Raw genomic sequence first — 13,929 nt, 5'->3', positions numbered from 1 at the left:
TCTGATTGTTAGAAAGGTATGTTAGAAAGGCAATTGAATTACATTCCTACAACTTCCACTTGTTTGTTCTAAATTTGTCCATTGGCAGTCATTATTCTTTGATTAACTTTATTTCTTCATTCACCAGCCACATATTCAGTACCTACTCTGTGCTGGGTACTCTGATAGGTAATGGGGCTATAGAGACTTTAAAAAAACAGCAGTCTCAGTCTTCAAGGATCTCAAGGCCAATTTATAGGGGTAGGAGTAGGTTTGGAATATAATATAAGCATAACCAGATTTGCCAGGCCTCCAGACCATGGCTATAAAGTCCCATTAACAGTGATAATGTATACTTGGCTGTTTGGTCATTTTCCCCTTATAGTTTAAGACCCACAGTCCCTTGCCGAAGCCACTCTTGAAGTAGTTCTGAGAATCCCTGAGATTAAAAATGAAAAACCAGTTTTATTGCTAATTCATCATTTCTTCCAAGTGCCTACCTGTAAGTCCCCTCCCTCTAGACATGGCAGAACAGCATCTGCTGGGTGTGGGCTTCCTTGACCACTCCAGAATTTTCTGAGCATAACTGGACTCTTCATCAGTGTTGTGTCCCCAGAACTGTCTCAGATGCACTGGTGACATTTCCAAACCTGAGCAAGATTGGGTAATTTATGCCAAAGCAGGAAGAAAGCTCACTTTCCCCACCATGTGTTGTAGTTTGTTGCATGGCCACAACACAGCCCTTTTGTTGAGATCACTTGTACGAGATTAATGGCATCTCACCTGTTGCTTTCAAGATTTTCTGTTTGTAACTGGCTTTCAACAATTTGATCAGGATGTGTTTAGGTATGGATCCCTTTGAGTTTATTCTACTTGGAGTATGTTGAGCTTTATGAATGTATAGATTAATGTTTATTTTAATCAAATATGGGAAGTTTTCAGCCATTATTCATTCAAATATTAGTTCTGCCCTCTTTCCTCTCCTCCTGTTATGCATATGTTCATAGGCTTGAGGTGTCTCACATGTCTTTGAGACTCATCATTTTTATGTATTTCATTTTTCTGTTCCTAAAACTAGGTATTTTCAGTTATCCTATCTTCAAGTTTGGTGATTCTTCCTCCTGGCTTCTGCTGTTGAATCCTGTTAGTGAATTTTTCATTTCAGTGATTATACTTTTCAATTCCAGATCTATTACTTGGTTCTTTTTAAAAATAATTTCCATCTCTTATTAATATTGTATATTTGGTGAGACACTGTTATCATATTTTCTTTTGATATGGTTCTCTTTAGTATTTTTAACAATTTATAATAGATAATTTAAAGTTTGTGTCTAGTAAATTCATCTGGGCTTCAGGGACAGTTTCTTTTGACAGCGTATAGGGTGGGCGGGAGTGGATCACTGCTTTTTTCCTGTCTACTTTCTAATTTCTTTGTACAGCTCATTTTTTTTTTGGTTGAAAACTGAATATTTTAAATAATATAATGTGGAAACTCTAGAAATTAGATTTGTTCCTCACTCACTCCATCTAGGATTTGTTGTTGTTTCTATTTACTGCTGTTTGTTATTTAGTGACATCCCTGAACTATTATTTCTTGTGATGTGGCAACTGAATTCTCTTCTTGGTTAGCTTAATTGTCAGCTAATGACCCAGCAGAAATTTTCTTGAAAGCCTTGAGCCATTAAATCTCCCAGCCTTGCTGAGGGGGTCAGTGTACATCTGTGGAACGCCTTCACTTTTTTTTTTACTGAAAGTTGACCTCGCTTTCACTTTCTACTAACAGAACTTCAAGGTCAGCCAGAGTTGAGAGATTAAGTCCTTTTCAGGTATTTCCTAAGCATACATACAACTCTACTAATGTACATGCCCTTCTAGATTTCCAGAAATATGCCAGAGCTTTTCAGAACCTCTAACAGAACTTCAAGGTCAGCCAGAGTTGAGAGATTACGTCCTTTTCAGGTATTTCCTGAGCATACATACAACTCTACTAATGTGCATGCCCTTCTAGATTTCCAAAAATATGTCAGAGCTTTTCAGAACCCCTAGGAATATTTTATTCTCATGCTTCTTTTAATTTTTCTGGTCAGCTTCATATCAGTTAGCTGCTGCAACTGTTATGCCTGCCTAAGGCAATTGCAATGTTTCTGGGTTTTAACCCCCACAAATGCCCTAGGGACAAACTCTGTTCTCAGTGGGTCAACTCCAAGCCGGGTAGAATAAAGGCAAGCTCTGTGAGTGGAGATTTCCATGGAGCTGCCAGACAGGTCAAATAATGACAATTATCTGGGGATAGGACTGGTGGGGAGCTCCAAATCAGTTTTCTCTGTGCCAGTGGCTACTACGCTGCTGTTTTTCACAGCTAATATGATTATGAGACTGTTGTTTTCACAGCTTCGCTAGAGCTGGGGAGGGGAAATGGCAGAACAAGTAACTTAAAATACCACAAAACTTGCTGCCCTTACAAAGATTCAGCTGTTTTTGTTGAATAAACACTCTTTGGATTTTTGCAAGCCTTTCCTTAGTTTCCGGAGTTCTCAAAAAGTTGCTTTTGAAAATGTTTGCTAGTGTTCCCACTGTTTTTATAGAACAACAAATTTTCAGTGTTTTTACTCTGTCAATTTAGAAGGTTTCTCCTCTTCTTTTAACCTTCTTTTTAATTTCTGTATTACCTAGAGTAATAGGGAATGTTAGACAAACTTACATACTGATATAAGACATTATTTCCACAGTATATTATGAATGTACCCTCTTTCTTCAGCCGTCTTCTTTGTGGATCTTCTTTCTCGTACTGTGCTAGAGAACATGAACTGGATATTTTCTATAAATAAAAATATGGTGTCTCTTCTAATTTAAAGGAAATAATAAAAACCTTGAAAACATTAAAAATTAAAATAGCACCATCACCACTACCACCAGTCATCTTGGAACATAAGCAAGATTTATGCTCCTATGTAACTTTAACAAGAACATTAGGACATTTTTTTTCTACTGTTCATTGTCTGACACATTCAGGACCACTGAACCTCATTATAACCAATACTTACTGTTCCCGTTGAAGAAGGGAGATCCAGATGGCCCCGGAGGCTCATTTCTACCCCCTTTCAGCTGTTTAGCAAAGAAGTGGCTCAGCAGGTCTGAGTTAGCTCGATGGAAACAAACTTACATACTGATATAAGACATTATTTCCACAGCATTTCCATTATGAATGTATCCTCTTTCTTCAACCATCTTGAAGACAAGACTGGTTCCAGACACTGAGCTCTGAGGCTCCCTCTCGGCATCAAGGCCACTTCTTTACTAGGAAGCTCCCGTCTTACAGTCACCCAGACACTTCCTGCATTCTGTCCCTAAAAATACACAGAGCGTTATGAGTTAGGGGTGTTTCTACTGACACTCTATATCTGACCTAACCACACCTCTCAGGGAACCATGTCACTATACTTCTGGGCTTGCATGTTCCCTCCTCACTCCCTAGATAACCTCATTTCCTAAAACCCGCCACCACAGCAGTGTGTATGTGTCCATGTCCCATGTGTATGATGTTAATTGTAAAACCTAAACCTCGTGAAGGAGAGGAAATATTTGTCATGAAGTTGTATCCCTTTCAAACTCTTAGGAACCTCAAGGACACATATTTCCCAAGCATCTAATGTTTAGCTCTTAAAGTTATGTAATTTCCCTCTTTTCTTTTTCATGCCTTTGAACGTGAAAATTCAAACGAAATACAAACCCTTTCATTACCCCTATTCATTTCAGACCAGTGGGCTTGTCACTCTAGTAAACCTGTCAGGAAGGAGAATGAAGGCTATAAAAACATTCCATGAACAACAAGATGCATGAATAAGCACTGAGATCAAGCATAATAAAGTAGCCTATGTGGGTCAGCTGTCCCTTAGATTGATGCTACGTAGTAAATAGAATTATGGCAACTCAGGAACCTTAACACTGGCTTTTATATTTGACTCTTGTACTTTCGGTGGCCTCTCATTTAACATGCTTTACTTAATTTTTTAACACAATGAGCCCACTTTTCCATTTTTGTTGTGTAGACATAGGCCCAGGACTTGCTGGGAAGATATGTCCTCAATCCAGACCAAATGGATGGAGGTGGCTGCAGCATTCCCAAGGAGAGGTGCGGAGGAGCCTCTTGAACATCTAGCAGGATATAATTCTAACTGTGTGCTCTATTATCAATGGTTTGGCCAGCTAGCATATTGTCTCTTCAGCTCCTCTCCAAATCTGACATTGATGCCATGGTAAAAAAACAGTAACATCTCTCCTGCCCCAGGAAATGAAAGGTTAAACAGAGCGTGTCTTACCTTGGTGTTTTAATAAAAGAAATACTAGTATATTTGTGGTATAAGGAACTGATGGAGAGGTTTCTAGGTGCCATGCATTCTTCAACAATATATTATTATATCATCAAAACAGCCCTATAAAATGAGTTTTATTTCTCTTATTTTCCATTATGGAAACTAAGAATCAGAGTTACTAAACTTTATCTGTAGTTTCACAGCTAGGAGATGTTGAACCAAGATAAAAAAAAGAAAAAGAAAAACCCCCAGATTTGCTTGGCTGTGAAACTAATCAGTTGTCACTAGATGATGAAAAATTGTAGGCACCAACCACTCACAGCAATGCTGAGAGTCACAGCACACTTCCCCAAAGTGACACCAACTACGTGGAGTAATAAATCTCATCATTCTAATTGTTCAACTTGAGGAAATGAAGGATAGAATGTGTGTTCTTTAGTCACCATGTCTTAATTTCTGATAACACAGAATGCTTAAAATGAGAGAAGAGTATGATGAAGTGCCCTAAGGCAAAACCTTAAAGGCAAGTCCAATTGCAGATCATGAAAAGCTTCAAGGAACTTCTGCAACTTAGAGCATCTTTCTCTCCTACCACAGTGTAAGAACTGACAGGCTGCTTTTGCTTGCTAATTAAACTTGCATTACTTTTTGTGACTAAAAGACTTGTTTAGTAACCTTCAAAGAGATACTGAAACCAGTAGGAGATTATTAATGTCCCTGTTTTGGGGTGTTTGAGAGTCTCCTGCTGAGGTCCTAGCTTTGAGTCCCACTGGTATTGACTTAGTTTCTTAATCTCTTAATTGAAAGACAACTTCAAATAATGTTGCCTAGCTTGAGGCTTCCAGAAGGGCCAAGAGCTTACCTGAGAAGAAAACATAAGGAATGGAGTTTGTCTTTGTGAACCAACAATCAGATAGACCTCTTCTGAATGAAGCAAAATGGCAAATAGTATAGGCACAACCTATAGATCAAAAATAAGTTTTTGTTTGCAAAGCATAAAAATATCTGTTCTAAAGAGTACTTGGAGTGTCTGACTTTTCACCTCTCTGAATCCTACCTCCAATGGATAATACTCAAGCTGTCAGAGGGCAATTGACAATGAGAAGATAGATTGTGCCTATGTTGAACCTAATGTTCCTAAACCATTTTTACTTAATGGTGACACTTTTTATTAATGATTGTTAGCACATTGAGGAAAGTGTGTTAATTCAGTCTCGAGAAATTTGAGGAGCCTGGGAATAATCTGAAGGATGTATCCAGAAAGTACTTGGAAATATATATATGGAATTTAGGACTCAATGGGCTGCTGATATGGATGTAGGAGTCATCAGTATATGTGTGGTTGTGGATGCAAAATATGTTCATGAAATCACACAATATATAGCTTGACCTCTTCTACTAGTATTGTAGCCTTATTCATCACTTCCACCGTGTATCCTGTTTTAGCATTATTCATCACTTCCACTGTGTATCCTGTTTTAGCTCTACTGTTTATCATATCAGTACAGAAAACCTCACACTTCTAAAGCTTTGCTCATGCTGTGGTTTTGTCTGAATTGTTTTTACTTTCTCTACCAGATGAACTCTTACTAATCCTATAAAGACCAGCTTAGACCAACTTCTTTTGTGAAGTGCTTCCCCAAATACCATTCCCAACCCAACCAGAATTGATCCTTCTTTTCTCTGTTCCCATAATATCTTGTACATCCTTCCATTTGGGAATTAATCACAATCCATTGTCATTGTTTGTGAGCTTCCTAAAAGTATGGGCTCTCTAGCTTCTGCCTATACCTCTTTGTGTATAAGTTAGGGCAGGACGAGCTGACCATCCACATATAGATGGGTTCCCATGTGCCAACAACTCATTTCAGCAAAAAGTCAAAGACTTTCATTGATCACTTCATGCAAGATTAATCAATCCCACTACCGTCTAGTAGTTAGTGGGGGTCCAATCAATGGTCATTCTTGAAAGAAGGATGTAGTAGGAGTCTGTAGTGAAGACTAGAGTAAACTCTAGTGTTAAGAACACAAACGTCAATACAGACACAGTCTAATGATTAACATCATTTTATTCAGATATTTTGTCTTGTAATTCGGAGACTCGCTTTGAGAATTAATTCTGAAAACTAGTCAAGTTTATTTTCATACAGTTCTCTGTGTTTGAACTTTTAGCTAAGGGGTTTTTCAGACTGTCAAGGAGGTGAAGTTACTTGTTCTGTGGTATTTTATTTTGTCTTGTTTTGCTTTACTTGTGTCGATTTTTCTCATACACTACTCTGCAACTTGTTGACCCTGAGGTTTCTGTCTACTTCACTGACCTTCACTTCAGGAGCAGCTATATTTTCTGTAACAGAGTAATTCCCTTTTATCTCTCCACAGTCAATATATTTGAGCTCACAAAGCTCTGTTTGAAGTCAGTCTGAGTCTCCCACTTGGAAGCAAGATGCCACTGAAGGAGAATGTAAACTGCAGCCCTTCACAGGAAACTCATTTAAAAACCTATATCTTCCTATGCACCTGGTTCTAGTAAAAAACAGCCTAAAGGATTTACAACTCATTTATTGTTATAAATGAATCCTAGAATTAAAATAAGCTAATGGGTAATTTTTACTTTTTAAGGAGTATCACTGAAGTTTATTTATATGATATTTATTTTGCTTTTCTCACACTTGCATTTCAAGGATTTTTAAATGTTGCTACTGTATTTTTCTTTATGTCAGATTTTTAAAAAACATTCTCATTGTAGGTGTCAAAGTAGCATTATGTCTTGAACGTGAGGAGCTATTAAACATGGACAGATATTAAAACAAACAAATGAACAGATTTTGGGAATATTTTATTGGTTTCTCAACCACCTTTTGATTTTTATCAACAAATGATTGTTATCCAGAATTCTAAGCCATTTCCCCCTCTCTTTTAGAGCCCTTGTGTGCAGTAAGTATCTTGGCAATATACACAGATATCCACCAACACACACACCAGACATCCATTTGCATGAGGTGATTGATAAACACTTTTTTCTTTTGCTGAAGGAAGGAGATGGTCCACAGGAACCCATCCGTGTATGAATGGTCAGCTCAGCCCTACTCCCTACCTATTCAGAGAGGGGTATGAGCAGAAGCTAAAGGGGCTGTTTTATGAGGAAACTTGTGACAATGTAGACACAAGCTCATGGCCTTAGGAACTAGGGGCCAAAGCACTCTGCAGAGCTTGGGGAGAATATTCTTCCTTTAGTCCCTGAGGCTTTGGTGCTCAAAGAGCCAGTGTCTGCCCGCCCTGAAGAGGATTCCAAGCACTGGGCTTTGACTAGGGGTCTCAAGTGAAAGAATGTCTCTCTAGAGACTGGGGTGGGGAGAGGACTTGACGTTGTCTGTGGTCTTGCAGTTCTGCACATGGCAGCTGAGATCCAGTGAACTGACGCGATCTCATTTATACCCACAAACTGCAGAGTAATCAAATGATTGATATGTTTCTAAACTGTGGTGATTCACCTTATCTTGGTTCTGGCCCAAACTGAAAACCTTAGTGCTGGATTTGTTGGTCTTTGTTACCTCTGGTCAGATTTGGGGGGCTCTGCAAGGTTGGTTAATTCAATTTTGGATATTAATTTAAGCTTCCAAAGCCTATTAAAAATAAGACCTATTAGGAAATATTAGTCTTTGACCCTTTTGATTGGGAAGAAGTCACACAGAATAAAACAAACCTCGTAAATCTGAAGGAGCTGACCTTAAAGCAGGGGTCCTCAAACTACGGCCCGCGGGCCACATGCAAATACAAATATTGTATTTGTTCCCGTTTTGTTTTTTTACTTCAAAATAAGATATGTGCAGTGTGCATAGGAATTTGTTCATAGTTTTTTTTTTAAACTATAGTCCGGCCCTCCAACGGTCTGAGGGACTGTGAACTGGCCCCCTGTTTAAAAAGTTTGAGGACCCCTGCCTTAAAGGACCTGAAGGAAAGACCTGATCCTCTAAAGCAGATGTGTCCCTCAAGAAGCAGAAGTAATTGGGACCCTTTCCTTTGTGATTAAATTCACAGCACCATGTTGCTGAAATGTACAAAGGGGAACTGCCTGCCAGATGCATAATTTACTTTAGAAGTTGTTAAAAAGTTGATGCTTTAAAAAATGTTTACTATGGGCTAGATAATGTGCTAAACACTTATATAAATTATAACTTTAGTCTGCACAATATCTAAGTAGTAGTACTATACCTATCGTATAGGTCAGTGGTCGGCAAACTCATTAGTCAACAGAGCCAAATATCAACAGTACAAAGATTGAAATTTCTTTTGAGAGCCAAATTTTTTAAACTTAAACTATATAGTTAGGTACATTGTTATTAACTTAATTAGGGTACTCCTAAGGCTTAGGAAGAGCCACACTCAAGGGACCAAAGAGCCGCATGTGGCTCGCGAGCCGCAGTTTGCCGACCACGGGTATAGGTGAAGTGTAAGTAACTTGCCTGAGATCATTTTGCTAGTAAGTGGCAAAATAGATATTTCAATCAGGTATATCTGACTCTTAAACTCATGCTTTTAATCATAAAACAAAATTACTTTTGTAAGGAAAAGCAAGGTTTTGAAAGCTCTAACTCACTGTCATGATTTGCATTACAGCAAAGCATTAGGATTTGGAAGGTTGAATGGTGCAAAAGCCAGAACGTGATATAAATACTGAGTGACAAATCAACCTCTCTGACTGTCTCTCTCTGACTGTCACACTGGCCCTTAATTTATGTCCCTGTGCACCATGGAACTGAAGAAAGGGAGAGGTGGTTTTCAGAAAATCTGTTTGCACTGTTGTAGCTATAGGTCAGTTCATCTCTCCCCTCCTCTCCGAAGCTTTAGCTGGGCTGCAGCTCTTGCAATAGTTTCTCCCTCCCTGCATTTCTTCCACACTCATGTTTGGCACGGTTGACTTGGCAACCAGACGACACAGCCTTGTGATGAATTCTTGATTTGAAATTATGTATTGTTTAAATGTCAGTGTGCTCATTTCTCATCTCCCCATTGGGGCAACAACCCCCAGGAGGGCAAAAGCCATAGCTTATACCTTTTAGAAACCAACTCAACAGTGCCTGTGCGCAGTGCCTTGCACAGAGTCAGGTCTACTGTCTACTACACTGTTCAGCAATTTTATAATGATTTCAATACCTATGCAGCCCTAGTTAAATCAGATCTAAGCATGTTTTGCATTTAAAATGAATCTTTCAGGAGCCCCTGCTCAGTGAGTATTTCCATCATCACCTTCTTTGGGAATTCTGTTAATGCTGGTTTATCAAATCCGAAGTTTTCTCCTCCCTCTTCCTTTGCCTGCATTCTCAGTCTGAAGTGTTTCTTATCTGCAGCATCTTCCTGAAATTCTCTGTTGTGTTGACTGTCCCTCCTTTTCTTTAGGTGAGAACCCAGCATTTTTGCTCTACTCCTACCCATTGGCTCCTTCCCTGAGAGGCAGGCAGCAGGAGAAGCAGAATAATCTGGGGCCTCGGGGTCACACGTGGTTGAAAATTCCATCTGCACTGAGGGAAACTTAGCTGAGCCTCAGCTTTCTGGTCTGTAAAATGTAGAGAATTGCACCCATCTCATAGGATTTATGTGAAGACAAAACAAATTCGTTAGGTAAAGCACCCATCCTGGCCCTTGGCCCACCATAGGTGATAATGAATTTGTTTGCCTTTTAAAAATATCTTCTCTTTATCCCCTCACCCTTTATTATTGCCTTTCTTCTCCTTCCTTCCCCTAGATATAGATTTCTTTATATGTATCCTCCCTGAGCGATCGCATCCATTTTATTCTCCCCAAAGATAATCCCAACTCTGTATCAGTGCTTTCAGTCCCGAAGATTTGATAGTGGTTCAACAATGAATAATGTGTTCCAGGGTCACAGAATGTCTTAAATCTTTTCTCAATCCCCACTCCTCAGAGCACTCGCTTCTGCTGATAGTGCCACAGGCACACAAGGGTGAAATGCAAGCCCCTGCCGCCTGCCCGCCGAGCCCTGTGGAATCTTCTGCAGCACCTCTTGAGTGGGCAGCATCATCATCTCCCACCGGCACAACTTCCATGGTGTACAAGGACCTCTCCCACCTTCAATCTCTCGTAGCCAATTCTTTTTGCGCTTTGTCCCCTAAAAGCACAGTTTGAATCATGTTACTTTCCTGATTAATACTCTTAAGTGACTCCTCATTGCCTATAACTTAGGTTATAACTCAGCTCTTTGGTCAAAGCCTTCACCTTTGAGCCCAGAACTTATTTTCAGTCTCATTTCCCCACAATATGCATCCTGTGCTCCCATCAAAGGAGACTAATCGATGTTCCAAGAACACACCCTTGTACTCTGCTGCCGCTGCCTTTGTGTCTTTTGTTCCCGCTGTTTCCTCCCCTATCCATGCTTTCCTCCTCACCCCTCCAATTTCTCCTTGTACTCTTGCCCATTCTGGAACACCCAGGTTAAAGACTTTGGACACTTGTTGATAAAACTGGCTCCTTCCTTGGTCCCCCTTCACCACCCTCTGCCTTCCCTACCCAACCCTTGTTTCCTCTGGCTCCTTCCCTGACTCACCCCCAGGGTCCTGCTGTAGCTTTTCTTCCCCCCAAACACTAGATCAGCACTTTCCACACTGTTTTATCACAGAACACTTCTTAAAAATCGTAGAATTGAAGAATACAGTACACAGACAGTACAGAGTGAATTGACAGACCAATTCATTGCTGTAAGAAACATTCAGCCACACCCTTTTATAAACTTGGCAATGACTCCATGAAGTTGGATCATCATACCATGTGCATATCACATTTCTTCTTTTTTTTTTTCTTGTATTGCAACACAACATAAAGTCTCACTTCCCACAGGTATAATATAACCAAGAGAAAACGAAACATGAACCTTATTTTTATTGTTCCTTTGCAGGTTTTTTTCGAAAGTAAAAACTTTTTTTTATCTTTGAAGTCCTCAGCTTTTTACTACTTCAATTTAGGCACGATCTGAGAAATATGACTCAGCTTTTTATTAAAACTTCCATTTTTCAGGCAGAGATCCATAGATATTAAGTGTATGTACTAGTAATGTGTAATATGCAATAAAGGGTTAATAGCATCACAAAAATATGTTGAACTTATCAGATACAGACCAGCAATCATTACAAGCGAAATATATTAACGATGGCAAATAATGCCTATGCTTCCCACTCATTCATGCATCCGGGGCCTCTCCATGCCAGATCCTGGCATTCCCAATAGGGCACAAATTCCACACAGGCATATACTTGCATAACAACAAGGACTGTGTACAGTGTGTAGTGTTTTGCTTATATATAAGGCAGTTTAGATTTAAAAGTCAGTAGAGTTGTTATTATTCTTGCTGCACTGCACTCATTAACATCTCCCTGGACAAATGTAGTTTGGAAAACATTGTCCTAGTATACTTGCTTTCATTTACATAATTTCAGTTATCACCTGCTAAGCCACAAATCTAACATCCTCCAAGAAAATTTACCTTGATATTGCTAATTTGGACAGTACTCAAATTTGCATTTCCACAGCTCCTGGCCGTCAGAGTTCAGTATGTACCGGGGAAGAAATGGTGGAAGGGAGGGAGGAAGCAGGGAATCTTACTGATTCTTACATTTCTGTAAATTTGATGTTGGTCGTGAAAGTGATAAAAGGTCAAGTTCACAAAATCATTTAGCATAAAATTTCTAATTTAAGTTAAATATGAGTATAATTTGAATGACTGAAGTGAGGGGTCAGTAGAGATAAAACAGGCTTTCTAGTGAGATTTGGCAAGTAGAAAATGTGGTTTTGTTAAAAAACATACTCTGAGACTACAAAAATAGTTACATAATTTTAAGATTACATATAGCCTAGACCAGTGGTCGGCAAACTCATTAGTCAACAGAGCCAAATATCAACAGTACAACGACTGAAATTTCTTTTGAGAGCCAAATTTTTTAAACAGATTTAAAAGTCAGTAGAGTTGTTATTATTCTTGCTGCACTGCACTCATTAACATCTCCCTGGACAAATGTAGTTTGGAAAACATTGTCCTAGTATACTTGCTTTCATTTACATAATTTCAGTTATCACCTGCTAAGCCACAAATCTAACATCCTCCAAGAAAATTTACCTTGATATTGCTAATTTGGACAGTACTCAAATTTGCATTTCCACAGCTCCTGGCCGTCAGAGTCCAGTATGTACCAGGGAAGAAATGGTGGGAGGGAGGGAGGAAGCAGGGAATCTTACCGATTCTTACATTTCTGTAAATTTGATGTTTGTCGTGAAAGTGATAAAAGGTCAAGTTCACAAAATCATTTAGCATAAAATTTCTAATTTAAGTTAAATATGAGTATAATTTGAATGACTGAAGTGAGGGGTCAGTAGAGGTAAAACAGGCTTTCTAGTGAGATTTGGCAAGTAGAAAATGTGGTTTTGTTAAAAAACATACTCTGAGACTACAAAAATAGTTACATAATTTTAAGATTACATATAGCCTAGACCAGTGGTTGGCAAACTCATTAGTCAACAGAGCCAAATATCAACAGTACAACGATTGAAATTTCTTTTGAGAGCCAAATTTTTTAAACTTAAACTATATAGGTAGGTTCATTGTTATTAACTTAATTAGGGTACTCCTAAGGCTTAGGAAGAGCCACACTCAAGGGGCCAAAGGGCCGCATGTGGCTTGCGAGCTGCAGTTTGCCGACCATGGGTCTAGATGTACTCTTTTGCTACATTTAAAAATTTGTAAATTGTCAATTTATTTTCTGATTTCCCCTCATTCTTGGGTTTCATTTTTCTTGGTGCCAAACATCTAGTCTGATCAGTTAAGGGGAGAGGGCTGGGGAGGTCAGTGGAATTTGTCATGGCACTGCGCTGGCGTTCTAGCCTCAATTTTGGTCATCATCTGATTATCTACTTTATGTCTGCCTGCTTTGGGGCCTAAATACAATCTAGAGTTGCTCTCTGGATCATAGAGAATCTATCATTTGATTATTTTACACTAGAGGCCCAGCGCACAAAAATTTGTGCACTGGCGGGGAAGGGGATTGGGGGAGTGTCCCTCAGCCCCACTTGTGCCCTCTCACAGTCTGGGACCTCTCGTAAGGTGTGGACGGAGTCGGCGAAGAATGAATGACACAGAGGCAGCATTCAGTTGATCATCATAGTTGGGTTCCTCAGCCAGGTTCTGTTGCCAGGTTCTGCAGGTTCTCTTGCCAGGTTCTCCAGCCAAGTTCTGTAGTCAGGTTCTAGCCAGGGTCTCCGGCCATGTTATCGCTGTCCCGCCCTGCCTGCAGTATGCAAATTAACCACCATCTTTGTTGGTAGTTAATTTGCATATCGTGCTGATTAGCCAATGGGAGGCATAGCGAAGGTATGGTCAATTACCATGTTTGTCTATTATTAGATAGGATTATAACAGGTAAGTCTTTTTGAAGTAGATTCTAATCATTGTCCCGCTATTGTTCTATGACTAATACTACTTATCCCTTTGTAATGAGGATAGATAGTCCTGCTTTCAGTGTAGTTTTTTTTTTTTTGTTATTTGACCATTCTTTATTATATTATGAAAAAAATAGACTAACCTGCTGGGGTCCAACCCCAGCAGGTCCAGGGATCCCCAAAGGTTGGACGGAGT

The 13,929-nt window shown here is 39.4% G+C and overlaps 1 protein-coding gene across 1 annotated transcript in view; it reads left to right on the top strand.

Annotated features, from left to right (window-relative positions):
• Positions 1–13,929, top strand: part of PDE11A (phosphodiesterase 11A) — a 282,794-nt gene that overhangs the window by 110,902 nt on the left and 157,963 nt on the right. The window lies entirely within an intron of this gene.

This window comes from Myotis brandtii, unplaced genomic scaffold, assembly GCF_000412655.1.
Source record: "Myotis brandtii unplaced genomic scaffold, ASM41265v1 scaffold112, whole genome shotgun sequence".
Taxonomy (NCBI): Eukaryota; Metazoa; Chordata; class Mammalia; order Chiroptera; family Vespertilionidae; genus Myotis; species Myotis brandtii.
Note: the sequence above shows the minus strand (reverse complement) of the source record. Positions and strands in the feature narration are given on the sequence as shown.